Source organism: Aphelocoma coerulescens, chromosome 4 (genome assembly GCF_041296385.1).
Source record: "Aphelocoma coerulescens isolate FSJ_1873_10779 chromosome 4, UR_Acoe_1.0, whole genome shotgun sequence".
NCBI lineage: Eukaryota > Metazoa > Chordata > Aves > Passeriformes > Corvidae > Aphelocoma > Aphelocoma coerulescens.
The window spans coordinates 20,821,577-20,839,844 of NC_091017.1; the positions used below are offsets into that span (position 1 = coordinate 20,821,577).

Here is an 18,268-nt window from a genome sequence, read left to right on the forward strand (position 1 = left end):
CCAGTCTCATTGCCTGGGTTGCTTCCCCCACAAAGACAAGCTTTTTTATTATTCCTAATCTTCCAGAGGGTGCTAGCAGCTATTATTTCCTCATCTGTATAAGCAGAGAGTCAGATCCATACCTGAAAGAGCAGTCAGTACCTTCCCAGAAAGGATTGTTGGCTCTCAGAGAGGCTGAAAATTGAGAAAGTGCTTTGTTAAATGTTTCAGAGCAGTTGAGACTTGGTCTGCTGTGGCCTGAGTTTTCCTGTTTGCTATTTTCTAAAGTTATTTTTCAGTTGTTGTTTTGGGTTTTTTGGTATTCTTTTTTTTTGGGGGGGAGGGCGGTTGGGTTTTTATTGGCGTTTTGGGGGGGTTGGTGTTTTTTGGGGTGTTGTTGATTGGTTGATTGGTTTTGGTTTTTTTGGTTTTGGTTTTTTTTGAGCTGCAATTTTAAGCTCATGACTCAGAATTTGTCTGAGAAGAAAGCCTTGGAAGCTGCTTGAAAATTGATATTACAAACTTATAGGGCCAATAATTGAAGTGTTTTCTTGAAAACTGTAAAATCAAATTAGCAACTCAATTTGCTTAGGATTTTCAAGTGGGGAAAAAGAAAGGGCACTCCTATTTTTGTCTGTGATCACTGCCTTGAAGATAAATGACTTTGCTCCTTGCTGTAGGCCAGTGTACATAGCCTTAGCCACTACACAACCTTTTTTTTTGGTTGTAATTGATTTTTTTTATGAGGAATTTTCAGAACAATTTCAAACCCAAATATTTTCCCTCTACCCTTTTATTTCTTACTTGCTCCCTGGCTGATTTGGCTGTCAGTGTAGTGCACTGACAAATAAATCATTGTCAGAGCTCTGTTCCCCAGTGCACAAGAGCCAGGAGTCCCAAACTAACCCTGCAGTCATGCAAAGGTCCTTACTTCACAGCTTTATCAAGGCTTGCTGACTTTGCAGCATCCCACAGAGAAGGCCAGCTCATGACATGAAAGACAGTATCTTCTGTACTCAGGAAAAATAGACTGGGAACCAAGGTGCTGCACAAATACAATATTTAACACAGACAGTGCGACTCCTTTTGCAGGGCACATGACCTGATGGGTTAAGCACTGCAGAATGAGCTGGGTGACCAAAATGTGAGGATGTTCTCTGTGACCTTGAGCAAGCAGATTCCTGTAATCATAGCTCAGTTTCCTTTCTTGTTTCATGACACAGTTGCTGCACACGTGGAGTAAAGAGCAGGCCCTTGGTATCAGGCTTTCCTACCTATCTGATTTCATGCAGATAGTGCTAATAAGCCATACTGGAAAAACCTCTTTTTCTGACAATTCTGGGGCCAATTTCTGTCTCTCAATGTTTACTAATGTATGGCATCTCATAATTCCACTGATATTTTTTGAGGCTTTTGCTGGAACCTCAGAAGATGCTAGTTTATTGCTAAATATTTTGCCTTTGCCCCTTTTCACAAATATTGAAATTTCAGACCTGGCATCCTGCAGAGGGAAACTTTAAAATACAGACACGTTTGGTGAAACTAGATGAAAACCAGCAAAGCTTAAATTTCAGCTTTGACTGATCATGTTAAATTCCCACATACTCACAAAAAAATGAGTATGTGGGAATTTTCTGTGATGCTGTTTCAGTTTAAGCATGCTAGTGCAGATTTTATGGGGTCTGGGGGTTCCTGAGTGCTGCAATATTTTAATGTTTTTAACTTCTTGCTGTACTGCAGACATTTGTAATGAGCAGAAGGCATCAGATGTAGAATACTGATCTTTTGAACTGCTGCTAAAGTAAAATGTGCTAAACTGTAGAGTGAAAGGTGATGCCACAATCAGCCTTAGAAATTTCACTTCATTCGTTTTTTCAAGAATAAGAAACAGATGAAAGAAAACCTCTTTTTTTATTATTTTTCTAGTTACTTTCCTCGCTGAGAAAAATTGTAAATGCACCTTTCAAGATGAATTAGAAATCTGTCCTAGCCACTTGCTGAAGGAGGGCCAAAGAACAAACACACGAATATTTGAAGTGTAGAAAAAGTATGCTAATATGGCCAAGTTTGGAAAAAGGTAATCTAAATTAAGCACGAGGGGATAGAGAGACAGCAAGGATGTGAAAAGACAAGGAGCCTTCAGAGAGTGCCTCTAACAGATACCATGTTTACTTTGTTAAAAATGGGGAAAGCAATCTTTGTCTGCATTTTATCAGTAAATGAGGGTTTTAATAATAAATTATCTATGTGATTGGTATTTTCTTTCTCTTTGCAAGGAGAGAGGCTCTAAAAGGAAAAATATTTCCCTAAGTAAAGTGTTTCTCTGGTGGAAAGAAAAGAGGAACAAGTCTGGATTTATTATTGTCTTTAATTTATGGAGTGTTGGATTTCTGTGGGGGTTTTTTGGAATGGATAGGGGAGAATTGTTGTCTCATGATTGAATAGTGTGCATTTAGCACCTTTGTCACAGTTGCTGTGACATTAGCAGATCAGGAAGCACTGTGGGTTGGAATAAAACTATAATCTTCTAATCCAAGTCAGTGGTTGGGTTGAAATCAGTGTGGGGCCACAACTGACAAAAAACTTGAGTGTGATCAGCAAAAAGGGAGTCATTGGTGTATGACATGATAATATTTGTGTGTCTGTGACTAAACTGAGTACTCCAAGAGGCAGATGGCCAGTGGGTGGTTGCACTTTACCTTTCACTGCCCTTCTCCTGATCATCTGTGCTTGGGAATATAAGATTATCTTGGCTCTCTTTCTTGCTGTTACCCCACTCTCTCTCTTTCTCTCTCTGAGGATGGCAAGCACATATTCCTCAGAAGGAAAGCACACATGCAACCTGTGAAAATTACTAGGGAAGCTGTGGAAAGGATTAGTGTGGTAGCATGGCTGGGCGATAGCAGCACTTGTGTCAAATTAGTGAAAGAACAATGCTGCAAATTCAAAACAGAATTAGGAGCATAAATCTCATTTTGCTCGTAGTGCTGCATCTGTCCTAAATTTTGGAAGTTCTGTCTGGAGGAGTGTAATTACATGCCTGAAAAGAGGTCTTAGTTGTCCGACCTTAGGTCCTGTGATTTACATTTTGTGCTTATGGTCACCTAAGAAAGGAAGAGTATGCCTTGGGATACATTTCTTGTTAGGATGACCATTTGTGCCTTTTTGCCATCTTCTGATTCTCATTCCATTCCAGTGTTGAGCATGAGTCCTTTGCTTCCCTGTAGGGAGAGATAGATGAGCAGACATGTAAATGAACCTTCTGTAACTCTTGCACAGGATTTCATAGTCTGTCACAGAGGAGCAATCGTCTGTCACATTAATATGGTTCTTATTACAGTATTTATGTCAAACCCCCTGTCTTTCATCATTTTCATTAGCATGAAAAGTAAGGTTTTAACAACTATGGTAATAGGTAATAATGTAGCATTAGAACATAAATCTAGTGACGATACAGATACCCATAAAGTGACAGGGAGGTGTTATAATTTGCTTCCAGCACTTATTTTGGGGACAGATTTGTGTAGGTGGCTTAATTTTTAGGAAGTATTCACTATAATTATCAGAACTAACAGGAACGCTTGGCAAAGGGGAAAAGGAAATCTTTGGGTTTCAATTAATTTGAAGATGAGAGGTAGCAGTTACAGCTACAAGTTACCAACTTTCTGATGGTGCTTGGCACACGTTCCCTTCCTACTTCTGACCAACATGTGACAAAACCTCACAGTTACAGAAGGGTTCATTGCCAGAATCTCTGACTTTGGTACGGGAAGGACACTTTATATGCAGTGTGTATTCACAGGCACAAGTGGGATAAACTGAAGTGAACCAGATCATTGAGTTAAATAATTTAAATGTTAGAATATGCTTTATTCACAGTCAGAACTGTGAGGTACTTTGCAAAGATAGCGGAGCCCCTCCTGAGCAGGGGAGAAATTGCTCAGTCATGAAAATTTACCTAAAGAGCCGAGGTAAAGGCAACCATTATTTGGAAGAATAGGACCATTCAGTGGACCTGCATCAGACTGAGAAAACACAGAAAGGAACAATTTCCCTACACAGTAAGGAAAGGAAAAGTACTTTAGTTATCCAAACTAGCACTTGAACACACTGTTACAGTTAATTTGCGAGGTAATGGAGTGTTTAATGGCTTCCAGTGGTCAGGAAGTTGGTTTTAGAAAGATTGTGGGTGAGAGAACTCTTACCCATCCAAAGCATTCCAGTGATTTACAGCGTTTGTAGGCTGCACAGTGCATTGTGCTGCTGCGGAGCCCCAAGCTAGCGTCCTCTGCTCTGATGCCAGCACTGAATGCAAAGCTGAGGTCTCTTGGCAGTGCTGCTATGGATCTAGAGAGCCCTGAGCCCTTCAGATTTGCACATATATCAGCAGGCTCAGATCTTGAGGACTGTACACGGCCCTGAGCTGCTTTCCACTGGAATAACCCATTTGTTTTGGGCGTGGTGCTGGTTTTCACCCTGTAGCTCTGTCTCCTCTGGCTGAGCTCTGGGATCAGACACCTCATACTGGTTCATATCTAGTCAGACTACATGCCACCACCTGCAGCCATCTTGTGCATGATCAGGTAATGTTTCTCCATGGCAATCAAGTCCTAGTTTTTGGATCAGTCTAGCAGAGGTGATGATGGGATTTTGCTTTCACTGCTAACCTAATGCTTTCAGAGAGCTGAAATGTGACTTCCCACATTGTGGTTTGGGAGCAGGCTCCATCACTCTTTTCTTTTTCTTTATATTTTCCTGGTAATGGTTTCCACATATTAAAATGTGTTATGCTGCCTTGGAAAGAGGGAAAGCAGAGGGACACCGATCTCTTCTCTGTGGTGGCCAGTGAAAGGACCTGAGTGAATGGCCTGAAGTTGTGTCAGGGAAGGTTTAGTTTGGATATTTAGGAAAAGGGTCTTCACCCAGAGCGTGGCTGAGCACTGGAACAGGCTCCCCAGGGAACTGGTCACAGCACCAAGCATGACAAAGTTCCAGAAGCACCTGGATAATGCCCAAAGACTCATGGTGTGATTTTTGGGGCTGATCTGTGCAGGGCCAGGAGTTTGATTTAGATGATCCTGGTGGGCCCCTTTCAACTGAAAATATTCTGATTCCTTGGGTAAGAAGCTGGCAGCATGAGGTCTGCGCGTGAAGATGGCGAAGCTTCATCAACTGGGATACGAATTTATCACATGTGAACTTGTGCACTCTCTTTCCCTTTGCAAATCCCTGCACCCAGCACGAGTATTTGGCCAGTGGGTTCAACAGCTGTCCTGGAGGTTTAGGCTCCTTCTCAGTGCACTGAACTGCTCAAGCAGACCTCTGGTTAGTGACAAGGTGCATCTGTCAACTGCAGCCCTTTTTTCCTGCTCGTGAGTTAATCAGTCTTTGTCACTTGTGTAACTGAGCCGGCTGTTACTGCGGTTGATTTGTGATACAGAACTTTTTTGTCTGGTAGAAATCAGAGCAATTTGCAGATGAAGGTGAGTGCTCTCATCCCCATTTAACTGATGGGAAAACAGCAATGAAAACCAATTTCTGAGAAGCAGCAGAGCTGATAGTTAGCCATTGGGAATAAAATCTTGTCTCCTACCATCCCTGTGGATGCTTCATAAATTTCAAGTGAGCCTAATGTGCTGTTTGAGATATGTTTTGATAGATATCCTTTTGACAGACAAATCATAGCCTATCTTTGTGTTTCCAGATAGGATGAGCCTGATTCTTTCTAAAATGAGATTTCCAGAGAATATTCATGTTCACTAAACCAAATTCCACTTAAGTATTCTGCAATAGCTGTATGTTAAAGCACATACTCTTGCCTGGTAGTTTGCTCACTACAACATTCACAGAAATTGTTGGCAACCTGGAATTGGATACAGTCAAAGGAAGTTCACGTGAAGTAGACAAATAATTGCCTGCACAGCGGTTACCATCAATTTACCTAATTTTCAAAATCCAAGTTCATGAATAATGAACTGCCTTTGTTATCTCTGTCATCTCTTTGTTACAGCGTAGTAGATGAGCAGGGAAGCATGTGGAATCCAGGCTATCAGCTAGTGCCAGCTGTTTGTGCCCAGGGAGAGCCTGGCTCACAGCATGTCTCTGCCCTTTGAAGGACACATGGAGCAAAAGGAATGTTTGTATTATATGACTAGAAAGGTTAAGAAGATGGCTGGTTACGCTGTCAAACTTTCAAAATATTGTTGCACAGACAACAGGTTCTGCCAAGTCCATTCCAAAACGACCAAGCAGTTTCAAGTTACTGTAACAGGCTGAAGTTAAACACCTTTGGCTTTGCAATGGGTTGATTCAGCCCCTATTCTCTAATTCTGCTGGACCTTCCAGCAACTGTGACTGAAGTTAGAAAATCTCTCCTTGCAGCCATTAACTCCTGCACACCTCCACACTCATGCTTAGCAGAGTGACAGTCACCTTTGGGCAGTGTGTGCCTGCACATCCAGGTGTGCCAATCTGCTGGGATTTATACTTCCATTCCCTGGATGCATTTGCAGGGTGATATGTGCATGTTGTGAAAGACAAGCAGGAATAAATGCTGCAGGCTTTTTAATAAAAAATGTTAGTGCCTCTACATTTGCACAGCAGTGTGGCCTGATTATGCAGGAGCTCTGAGGCTTATCCCAAGATGATGATTTTTACATCAAAAGTAGATTAATGGAAGTCGACAGCCTTGTGTCCATCCAAACACAGTATGAAATGATAATAAGTATAGAATTGCTAGTCAGTAGGGTCTCATGTCACATACTCAGACTAGATAAATGATGAATATGTAATGAAATTACATAGAATTGAGACAGATGGCTCTAGCTTTTCATAAATGCATACATCTTCACAATCAGATAATAATGCCAATGTGTGGAAGATCAATTGGGATATAACAACTTTGAAAAAGAAAGTAATTTCTTTGCTTTCACTTTCAGATGTGCATTTAAATAAGAATCAAGTTTAATTTAATTATAATTTTTTTCATCATGAAATTAAACACAAAGAAGAAAAGACACCAAGGGGAAAAAATACAGGGACATTTTAATCTTATTTTGCTTTGAATTGTAGTTATTTATCCTAGTGCCTATAATGAAATACCATTGCCAAAAAGAAAAGACAATTATTTTCTCTCCAATAAACATTAAGATAGATTGATGGTCACTGCTATAAAAAGGATTAAATGAAATTCTTGACACCTTTTCAGGAAGATGTCAATTTGTTCCTAAGAACTCCAGTTATGAGGAAGCTTATAATACAGTCCACTTGTTATTGATAGGGGTGTTTAATATTTTACTGACTATTTAAGGTGCAAAGTCCTTGAGATAAATCAACTTCTCATCCTCTCTCTGGATTTTACTATTTCCCTAGAGGTACATCTTTCAGGGAATTGACGTGATTGACTAGGGACATAGTGTAAAAAATATCATTTGAAATAATGCCATTACCAAAAAGGAAGGAATTTTGAGAACAAAATAATTATGAAGCTCATTAAATTCACAGTTTCTGCATATCGCAGATTAGTGAAAGAGTAATGGCAGTAACGCAACACATAATTTTGCACGCTGGTTGTGTATTATCTGAATTACTGTCACTTTCTTTGAATTTAAAGTCCTTGCTTGTGTAGATAAACAAATATATCTGTCCCTCATTTGCATGGGGTTTAGGATATTTTCAGGTGAAGCGAAAGTAGCTTTCAGTTTTCTGCAGTTTATCAGCCCAACTTTGAGTAGTAGTTATAATGAAAGAATACCTGCTGAGATCTGAGGTGGTAGGTGCTGTGTCAACACACAACAAGGGTACTACAGGTATGGAGAGTTTGTAATCCCTTGTCTCCTGATGAGAGCTCTTGAGTTGGGAGGGAGGAAATGGGTAAAAGCAGTGCTGGGTGGGAGTACTAGGGGTAGTCCTCTGACACTCCCACAGGAAAAGCTTCAGGTGAAATATTACCTTGTGTGGCTGTGGAGATCTGGAATCAGCAGCCAGCACAAGAGAAGGAAAATCAAGTTTAGGATGCAGTTTGGGGTTCAGCTCCTAAATTGCCTTGATGTCTTCAGAAGATGACATGAATCCCTGCAGTGGCCTTGTGTGAGGACTACGCTGTTTACACTGAGGAACAGAAAAATGAGGCTCTGAGCAGTGGACTTGGAGGCTTTTTGTGCAGCCATTGGAAAAAAACCAAAAATGCAAGTTCCCTTTTAGTACTATCTGTGCTCAAGAAACAGGTGTTTTCTCAACTCTGCATTTTTCCAGAGCCTCCCAAATGTTATTTCAGCAGTCTTTGCAGGAAGGTACTGCTGGGTGTTGGCTTGTGGTGCAAGTGGGGCCAAAGGCCTGCCCCTGTCAAGCTGGAGGGCACTGATGCTCCCAAGGGAAACCCTTCTTGGAGCAGTAAAAATTTCTTCCTCATAGGCTGTTTGCTGCAGAGTCATCATAACAGGAGCATGTTTCTTCTTCCACAGTTTGCCACTTCCTCAGTGATTCCAAAAATTACTTACAGCTGACTCAAGCCAAGTTACGTAAAGTTGGAGGCTCCCTAGTAAGACTTAAGCACTTTAGCCCTCTTAGAGCAGAAACTCTGCATTTACCTTTCAAGTGGAAGGATCACTGACAGTCTAAAATATTTTAGTGGTATCAGTATTTGCCTTCAGTCTGCATTTACATGCAGTCATGGAGAATCTGGGGTAAGATCTTAAAAGAGCCTATCACTTGGTGATATTGCCTCAAGAAAATTTCTTTCTCTGTGAATCATAACTGTGATAGTTTATTGATCAGATTAAGCCAACTTTCAAAAGAGAAGATAATGCCATACATTTTACTTAAGATGTTTGTGCAACTGCTAAACAACTGAATGTCAGCGAGCAAATGCCTTGGTGGTGGCAAGTGGAGAGTGCTCTTTTCTCAAAGATATCAAATCTTTCATTTTCTATTGATGCTTTTTAGAAGCAAAACAGTGTTTTCCATTACAGCAAGTCCTCAGCTGCCTTAAAAATCAGCAAAGATGGAGAATTCCTGGTCTGTGCCCCAGGGGCAGCCTGCCATCCAATTGTATACGGCCTGTAACCATTTAGTTTTCTGGGCTGCAGCAGATCTATACTATCAGGGGGCATTGAAATATGGTTGGCCAAAGGTGGTAGAAGGAACTCTTGGCTCTCACTAAGGAGAAGATTTGCCATCTCTGTGGTACAGCAAGAAGGAAAAATATAAGGGAAAATTCTTATTTCTATACTTCCACTGTATAGACAAGAATGAAGACAATTTTCTCTTCTGACCATGGATTATGGGTGCTATCAAAGACAGGCTATCCTATAGGTGGAATTCCCAGTAAACAGACCTTACAATTTCTGTCTTTGTAGTGAGAGAGATCTGCAGGAACCAGCAGAAGGTGTCAAAGCACATTGGTGTTTACCACGTCTTCGTCAGTCACACACACACACCCCCACACCCACCACACTCTGTTTCTGGCATTTCTCATGCTTCAGCATGACTAAGAAAGACCTTTCCTTCCTCTCCATCCCCAGTCAATGATGTTACAATGATGTAGAGTCGGCAACACTTCATGGAGCTGGGCAGACTTCTGTGGAAGCTGCTGCTGTGGGAATCCCAGAGCTATGTGACATAGGAAGCCTGACTATTAAAATCCTCAAAACAACAGAGGCTTAAGTTTACTTGGCTCATTTGAAAGTTAGGGAGAAGAGGAAAGGAGTTGAAAACTTGGACAAAATGAGTTCAGGAGAATCCTTGATGTGATGGTAAGTACCTTTTCAGGGCTTTGCTTGGATACTTCAAACATCTGTTAGCAAAGGCCAGCACTAGTAAATACTCATTAGCAAAAGGCAGACTACTGTAATTGGCTGGTTTTGTTCCTACTTTCTAATAGATGCATGCATCTCTGCAAGTAAATATTGGAGTCAGTTAAGCTGCATGGTATTAGGCAGTTTCCTGCATGTCTCTTTGCTGCTGAAAATGGGGTGTTTTCTTTTCCTTTCCTCCACCCCCCTCCTCCCTCCCCTCCACATTAGCTCTGGCATTAAAGCTGTTTAGCTAAAACTCAAATAAAGGAATATGCTAGAATTGGAAAGATAATTATAAGGTCAAAATCCCTCACACACCACTGGATTCTCTCCTTCCTGATGTGGATTCTGGATTTGTCTGTGAAAGCAAAGAAAAAGCTTTCTTTGGTGCACTGTCATTAAAACAGTTAGAATCTGCAAATCCTGTACAGTCAAGACAACAGCAGGATTATGTTTGAATCGTAAGAATGAGCAATGTGTTCTGCTTAATTACAGAAGTTACAGAGGAAAAGGATTTATTGACTGCCCCATCCTTCACCCCTCTAGTGTAGGATTGTTCTCTCCATAGTGCTTCTTAAGCCCTTTTCTTTCCAATGTTACGTGCACCACGTGATGGATCATCCACAGCTTAGCTGGAGGTCTTGCAGCAGTTCTTAATAGGTTAAAAGGTGTAGTTGAGCCTGCTAGCTGCTAGCAGATCATGTTCTCAATGTGGATTTTGGGAAATTGCCAAGACATGCTCATCTGGGGCTATCAAGCTGGAGAAAACAATGGTGTCTCAGCTCACTATCAGCATGTTTTCCCTGGAACTTAGCTTTTACCTTGGTTGTCTCAATTTCATTGAAGAGTTTTTCCTCATTATTTCCCTTTGAGGGTTCAAAAATAGTTCCCCCCATCACTCATGTTCACAGCCTCTCGTTTCACAATCTGTCCCAACTGTTTTGTTAATGTGGACTTTATCTGTAAAATGGTGCTTATCTTTGATCACACTTCAGTTGGTAGGAAATTTCCTGCTAAAATCTTCTCTTTTGATAAAGCCCATTGCAGGAAGCCTTGGAATTATTACAACAAATCCCCCCAAACCAAAAACCGAACTTGATTTTTCTTTCTCTGTTTCTTCCTTAACTCCCTCCCCACCCCCAACAGAAATCTTTCCTTCTTATTTAAACTTCTGGGGTTTTATGGACAATATTTGGTGTTTTCTTTTTTCCTGAATAGAAGGCTGAAGTTCTTTCTGTACATGAGAAGACTCTCTCCCTGTCTCTATCTAATAGCCTGCACAGATTTGTGGCAGTAGCATGCCTTCTCCCAGGTGTCAGATATAAACCCATATTAACACATTTTAGCTCTGTCTCCTTCTAGATGCATCATTGAGAAGCACATGAGAAATTCAGGCCAGTACTTTCAACGGCAAACCCACTGTTATTTCTCTGTCTAGGCTCTTGTTTTTGTCCATCCAAGGTCTTTCAGTATCGTTACTTTCAAGTTTTTATTTTTACTAAGGTTAGAAGTGTTATTTTTCCCCAAATTCTACCCTCCTGAATTTGCTCCACATATTTCTGATAAAGGTGTTTTAGTGGCTTCCCCCCACCCCCCAAACAGAAGTTTTAATGACAAGCTGTCAAACCATGGAAATGCTTTTCTTGTAATCCTTTCGGGTTTCCAGTTTTCAATAACTGCAAACTCTCTCAGTTTTTGTCTACTCCAGAATGAAGAAAACTCCTAATTTGAGGAAAGCAAACCCAACTCCTCTCCCTAAAACCACCAACCCCTCCATGAGTAGAAAAATTCTACATACTTAATATATCCTGAGAAAAAAGGTTGACATTTTCTGAACAATATCTGTGCCATTCCAACCGACTCAGATTTTGATCTTGTGTCTCTACACTTCCTTCTCTCCCTGTAAACATGAGTTTGTTATATTTTTGCTCCCTGACATTTAAAGTGTCCCTGACATTCACATTGAATACTGTCTGTAAAATGTTATTATGAAGATGCTTATTCTACTTTAAAGTTGCTCTGAATGCAGGGATAGAAACATTTTCAATTTCGATTCTTAAACCAAGTTCCTTATAGACTTAAGACTAAAACAGCAGACGGTAGAAGTCCTGAAGTCTGGTTCCAGCTGATGTACTGTTAGTACAGCCCTTCAGAAAGGAGCCCAGTGAAAGAAGAGCATTTTGAAGTTCCACTGCTGTTTTTGAAACACACATAGCTTTTTAATGAATATAAAGGACCCTTGCTGCTCTGGTTCGTGCTGCTCATCTCTGCTTCCATCTCTAAGGAATGCTGTTTCTTGGCTGAGCCAATCACTGGCTCTGCAATCTAGCTGGGTTTGTAAAATGAAGATCTATCTAGTTTAAGATTAGCTCTGTGAGGTGTGTGCTTTGTCTAACCCCATGTGCCCTCTGTGGGCCAAAAAAAAGAGTAAAACCAAGCAAGACTCTTCCAGAAGGAAGTTCATCCTAAGACAGGACTGGATGAGATGCTTGTGTCTCCAGTCCCTACTGAAGGAGCCCAGGCCAACTAATTTATACAAGAGCTAAATCTCCCTCTGTCATTCTGCCCTGTGTTACAGCTTCTGAATCGATCCCCAGGAATTCTGTGTGCTCAGTCATGTGCTTGTGGCACCCTGGAATAATTTCAGACAAGTGTTGTGATGAAAACAAGAAATCCACAGAGACATCCTAAGAGAAATATGTTACTTTTCTGGAACCGGTAAGTAAAATAAGTGCTGCTTTGGTTACTCTGAAAGGTTGAACAGATATCTAGCTTAGGGTATCTCTTTATGGTATTACCTTAAGCTATCTAGGAAGAGTGAAGATTTAATCACCCCTCTAGGTTATAATTTCACTTCCCAGTAGAAAAAAATCCTGGGACATTTCTTTATGAAAGCATTTGCTATGACAAGGGGTGTCTTTAAAATGATTAGAGAGCCATTTGCTACAGCGATCAGTCAATGAGAAGAGGGAGAAGTTAACTTTATCAGTAGCCTGAAGTATAATTCTGGAGTTGCACTCTGCCAAAGTGGAAGAAAATGAAAGGCTGGTGTAACAAATCCATGGAAGAAGTTGGGATCACAAAGCAACCATCTTTTCTCTAAACTGGATTAGCCAGAGGCAAAATGCTTTCCTCAGTCACTGATTGCCAGACCTTTTTTTTTAACCAGAAAGCTTTAGAAAGTGGATAAAGACAAATTTTCTGCTTCAAAGTGTTCAAATATCAGTTCCTGCAGGCACTCTCAGGGGATTATAGTATTGTTTAGAAACTCACTGATTGGGGGATTTGGAAACCTGAACTGCAGGACTGCACTCATACTAGAAAATTGTTATTGGCAAAGTAGCAGCAGTAGAAGCTCTTTGGCCAAGTTTCTTTGACTTTGTAAGGAGTTCAAGGCCCCTTTAGAGAACGAATATCTCAGGCTGTAGGCAGCATCAGGGCTAAGAAGTTCATAGGGCTTCATTCTCTTGCTGAAGTAAAGTGATTTCTCCACCAAACAGCTCACTAGCTTTGATGCTACTCACTTGCTTTCATGTTAGTGGAAACTTCTGCTACAGTGACTGAGCCAAGGCAGGACTTTTTCCCTCAGCTGTGATGTGCAGAGTCCTGTGTCAATGCTAAATGGTTGAGACCTTCCGTAACTTTTGTTTGAGTAATTTTCTCTGGAGCTCTCATTGGAGTTCTGTAGGAAGGACATGTATTAGAAGGTAAATGCACATGCTCTATTTTGGTATCCTCTTGAAGGAAATTCCTTTGCCAGTGCTTCCTTTGGCTCACCCAATCTGCTAATCTTCACGTGGGAAGCTATTTGTAAAATAGAGTTTTGATAGAAGTATGAAGCATTCCTCACCAGGCTGATGTTTGGTAAACCACCAAGCAGTACTGTGTCCTGGAGGTATCACGAAGGTGTGTGACGACTGAAGATTGAGCTACCAACAGTGATGGGAAGTGTTTTAAATAAGTTTATTTAGTTAATACTGAAACTACAGCTTTAAAAATAACCTGTTTATTGTGTCATAACACTCAGCAAAGCCCACATTCCCTTTTGGTTATCTGTCAGACATTTTTATGGTCCCTGTCACTTGCTTGCAAGCTTGGAGACAGAAAAATAGGGCATCAAATGTATCAGATGGGGCTGTGTTTCCTGAGAGCAACCCCTGCCTTCTGTCTCATTTCAAGTGTGGGCACTTCCCCTAATTTATGAATGGTAGCTGTTTATATCCACAGTAAGAGCGAGCGTTCTCACTGATATAAATTGATCCAGCGCCACTGCAGAGCTTTAGTCCCACTGCAAGGAAAATGCAAGCACTATGGTCATTTTGAGTAGGAGACATTCATCCAAATTGGTGACAATTCACAGCTTAAATTACCTGATTGTTCCAGTCTGACCCAAGGAGATACTGGCAACCTTTAAAAGCTCATTCTAATATTTTACATATCTGGGTAACTTAAAACATTGCTTGTTTTGTTTTAGTGGTTTTCTTATTTCTAGTTAAAAGCCCTGAAAATAATAAACCTCTGTCAGTCTGGCAGAAAAACCTCTTCTTTATTCATTAAAACCAACAATAGTCAGAACATCGGGTCTTAAGTGAAAACCATAATTTTTTTAAATCTTAGGTTGGATTCAGCAAAGGAAGAAAAACAACTCTTTTCCCTAAAACAAAGGGGAAAAAAATCCATAAATTGCCATGAAATTTCAAGTCTGGTATGTGACAGGTCTGCAGTTTCAGAAATGGGAGTTTTACACTTCTGGAAAGCCATGATCCCATAGTGACAGCCTCCCCATCATGAAGTATTCCTGTCTTGTCAAAGAAGCTTTGAAAGGAACAAATGCTATTTCATCAGTATCTTGAAAAGCTCTGCGTTAGTTGTGTTTTGTGTATGCTTTAAATAACATAGAGAAAGTGTGTTACATGATGGCCTAGCAATTAAAGGGCACAGTTGGCTGTCATCTTTGTAACACTGCCTTGCTGGTGTCTGTCGAGCAGCCAAAAGTTTTTTGTGTTGCTGAGCACAGAATTTCCCCACAGGCAAAATCCCATTCAGACAGGACAAAGAGTTTGTTCCAAGTTGTGCTGTCCCTTTTTTTAGGCATCTTCCAAAAATTAGGCCAGAAGGGATATTCCAGCATCTTGCAGATGGTGCATGCATTTATTCGGAACGGCGGGCGGCCAGTTTGCTGCCATTCAGCAATCCATGCTGTGGTGACATGGATTTCTGCCACATTCAGATTTTTCTGGTGTTTTGCTATATTTCCAAAAAAAACCAAAAAAACCCCCTAGTTTGAGAGGGAAAAAAAAGCAAACTCCATACTGTTGTTGTTATGAGTTTCAAAGTGTAGGCAGTGAGTATAAAGCCTTCATTTCTCTTACATGGTGATATTTTGGTCTTATAGCTAGTTGAGAAGCTGTATATCTGTGTCCCAAGGAACTGTTACCTGCTGTCTTAAAATGTTCATGCAGATTGATTCTGTAAGGGGTGATTTCCATTCAATATGCCTTCCTCTTCTCATCTAGATTCAAATATGAGACATAAAATTGCAGCCTCATTTATTTCATAAAAATCCCCAAAAACACAGCCTCAGTTATTGGATAAATTGTGTATTAAGTTCTTATGTATTATTTGATGGCTCTATATATGGTTACTGTATGCCACTGATTCTCTGTGCTGATATTTTCTGGTATTTGTTTTTCTTGTATGTAGAGTTCACCAGAGAAGGTCTGCTTTCTCTGCCTGGGGTGTACATAACAAAGGATTTCAGTGACTATTGTTAGTTTGTCTCTCTTTTTCTCTCCTCCTTATTAATATTCATCCCATTTTGGGTAGTGGTGTAATCTCTATACAGCTACAGTTCATTGTGCACAAGAAATAACATGAAAATATTGACATGGAATCCTGGCTTTAGGGAAGCCCTTAACTACCATTTTTAAGGGCCTGATTTAGAACCTAATTAGGAGGTTTTTCTCCTTTCAGAGCCAGGTGCAGGGTACAAGCTGAATCCAGATCCCCTGGAATATGACATTGCCAGGTTGCTGAAGCAACAGAAGGAATAGGTGTTGGCTTTTCTAAACCTGCAAGATGGGACTTCGCTTAGTGTTAATCTGAAGTCACTAATCTGTTTCTTGCATGTGAAAATACCTGTGTCACTGACAGACTACAGCTGCATGACCTGGAGAGGTGTGAAAGGAGCATCAGAGCTGCTCAGTCTACTCATTACCTTACCTCAAATGATGAAAGTTTTCCCATTCCTAATGTTATCCCCATCTTCGTTTCAAAACCCCATGTCCTTCAGACTTCTCTGCGCCTCCCAGTGTTGATTTTCAGTCATTAAGGAACTTGTACCTCTATGCAGGTGATTCATTCCTTCTCTATCACTTCTTTTCTGACATTTGAAATTGGATTTTTCAGAGGTACCACTTTCCTATAACTGATAAGAAATGTTTGTTTCTGTCAAGATGGATTTTCTGTCTTGCTCCTCTGCTCTTTCCCTTTATCTGCCCACTTTTGCATTGTTCTTGCAGTTCTTTGTCTTCAGTTTTGACTTTTCTCCCACCCACTTTTCTTGCCTACTCTTTCTCTACTATCTTCTCTGTTCTTCATGTGTCTCTTCAGACTCCTTTCACAGACATTTCTGATGCTCTGCTCCATTACCTGAATCTTTCAGCCTGGAGATGGTGCAGTGGCTATAAAGGTAACAGAAAAGAAAGTCCAGCTCCCTCTTTCCAGCTCTGGCCTGTGTGTCACAGATAGTTCTGGGTCTTTTTTTTTTTTTTTTTTTTTTCCCCAAAGCATGTTGGTTTCATTGGCTTTTTCAGTAGGAAGGGGTTTTTATTCCTCAAAAAAATGTGTTCAGTTGGTACCAGCACGTGGTTTAAGAGATCTTGGTTCAGGCTGTGGTCACCTGATTTTCATTATTCTGGTCATTATTTCTTGTTAGAGTTTCATTTTTTATAAATTATTAAAGGCTAGTTGAAGGCCAAAAAACTCTAGGCTGAACAAATCATAGCATGGGAATTCACCTGGAACAAGGGCACCACAGAGCATTAATGAATTAGTCCTGGGCTGCCTGCTACTCTGAAGTCTTTAGCTCTTTTATTTTCCAGAAGAAATCTGTTTTCTATTGTGCCATCTCTTCTCTTCCCAAAGTGCAGAAGAAGTAAATACCAGGTTTGGGAGTAGAGAGTTCCCTTCCCCTATTCTCTGTGTGTAGGCATGTGTTTCTTGGGAAGGACCAGATATGGATTAGCCCAAGCTCTGGGGAACACTGTGATCTTTTCTCTGTCCTGTGTGAGTCTAGGGGACTTACAGTTTTCCAGTGGGAATAGAAGTGTGTAGGAAGGGGATTTCTACTGAGAGGGAAAGAAAGGAGAGCTGGAGTCCAAAAATCTTGCATTGGTCACAGCTGAAGAGGGGGCTAGAACAGCAGCCCAGATCGTGAGGCTGGATAGGGCAGAGAGAAGCGAAGAAACAGGTGAAACCTGACTAGTGGGCAAAAGGGGAGGGAGGGAGGGAGGTTAAGTATCTGAGTACTGGGATAGCTGAGGAGATGCAGCAATGGATCGGGCAGGACTCATTAGCAGGGAAGATGCAGCCACAGGAGTGAATAGGGGCTGGATCAGAGCACTGGAAGTGGAAATAGGTTGCTGTGGCACACAGGGCAGAAAAGAGTTGTGCCTGGGAAGGGTTGGAACTTGAAGCTGCATGCAGGGGCTGCTTGGAAATGCTTCAGGCTCTGTGTCAGTGTGACTTAGTGTGATTTTCTATCCTATGCACTTCAGGGCTTAGGGGATAGGCTAAGGGAGAAGGAGAAAGGCAGCCTGCTGAGATCTCACAGCCCTTCCCACCATGAGCTGTGTTGCTGGCCAAGCATCCTTGGCAGGCTGCCATTGTCAGCTGAGCTTGTTGGGATCACATCAGCACCTTTCAGAGCTGAAAGAGATCTGAGCAGTGTGGCTCTTTTGTTTAGTAGGAATCACACAGGAAAAACCATAAGCAATGATACTGAAAAGCAACATCCTGTTACCTTCCTCTTTAATATAATCTTTTCTTATGTGTGTGTGCTTGACTGTGACTCTCAAAGGATACTTCATTTTAAAAGTTTCTTAGAAAATGCAGCCACGTGAATTGACTGTACAATCTCACTGCTGTCACTGTACCTTTCATTGAGGATGGAAGACTTTTATCAAGTCTTTAATTTACCTCAAAGTTTTATTCCATCATTGCTCTATTTTCAATTCCATTTTTATAATAACAGGACTTTCTTTTATTTACATTGGTGAAACCTTGAATTCATAAACTGTCAGAGTGATTCTAATGTAGAATAAGGCTTTATCACTGCATATAAATATATTTAGCCTGAGATCCATTCAGAGCAATCTTTTGTGGTTTCAGAATAAACGTAACACTTTTTATGTGTACAAACCACTAGATTTGAAATGAGATTTATGACATTCATTGCCATTGTATAGAGAATGAGGGGAAATATGGGGAATATT

General features: G+C 40.8%; 1 long non-coding RNA gene across 2 annotated transcripts in view; it reads left to right on the forward strand.

Moving 5' to 3' along the window:
- Window positions 1–18,268, forward strand: part of LOC138109496 (uncharacterized) — a 299,865-nt gene that overhangs the window by 217,252 nt on the left and 64,345 nt on the right. Inside the window, exon 3 of one of the 2 annotated variants that reach the window (XR_011150523.1) lies at window positions 12,352–12,491. The exons of the other annotated variant lie outside the window; for it this stretch is intronic. This is a non-coding gene — a long non-coding RNA (uncharacterized lncRNA). The remainder of the gene's footprint in view (window positions 1–12,351; window positions 12,492–18,268) is intronic. 2 annotated transcript variants of the gene reach the window in all.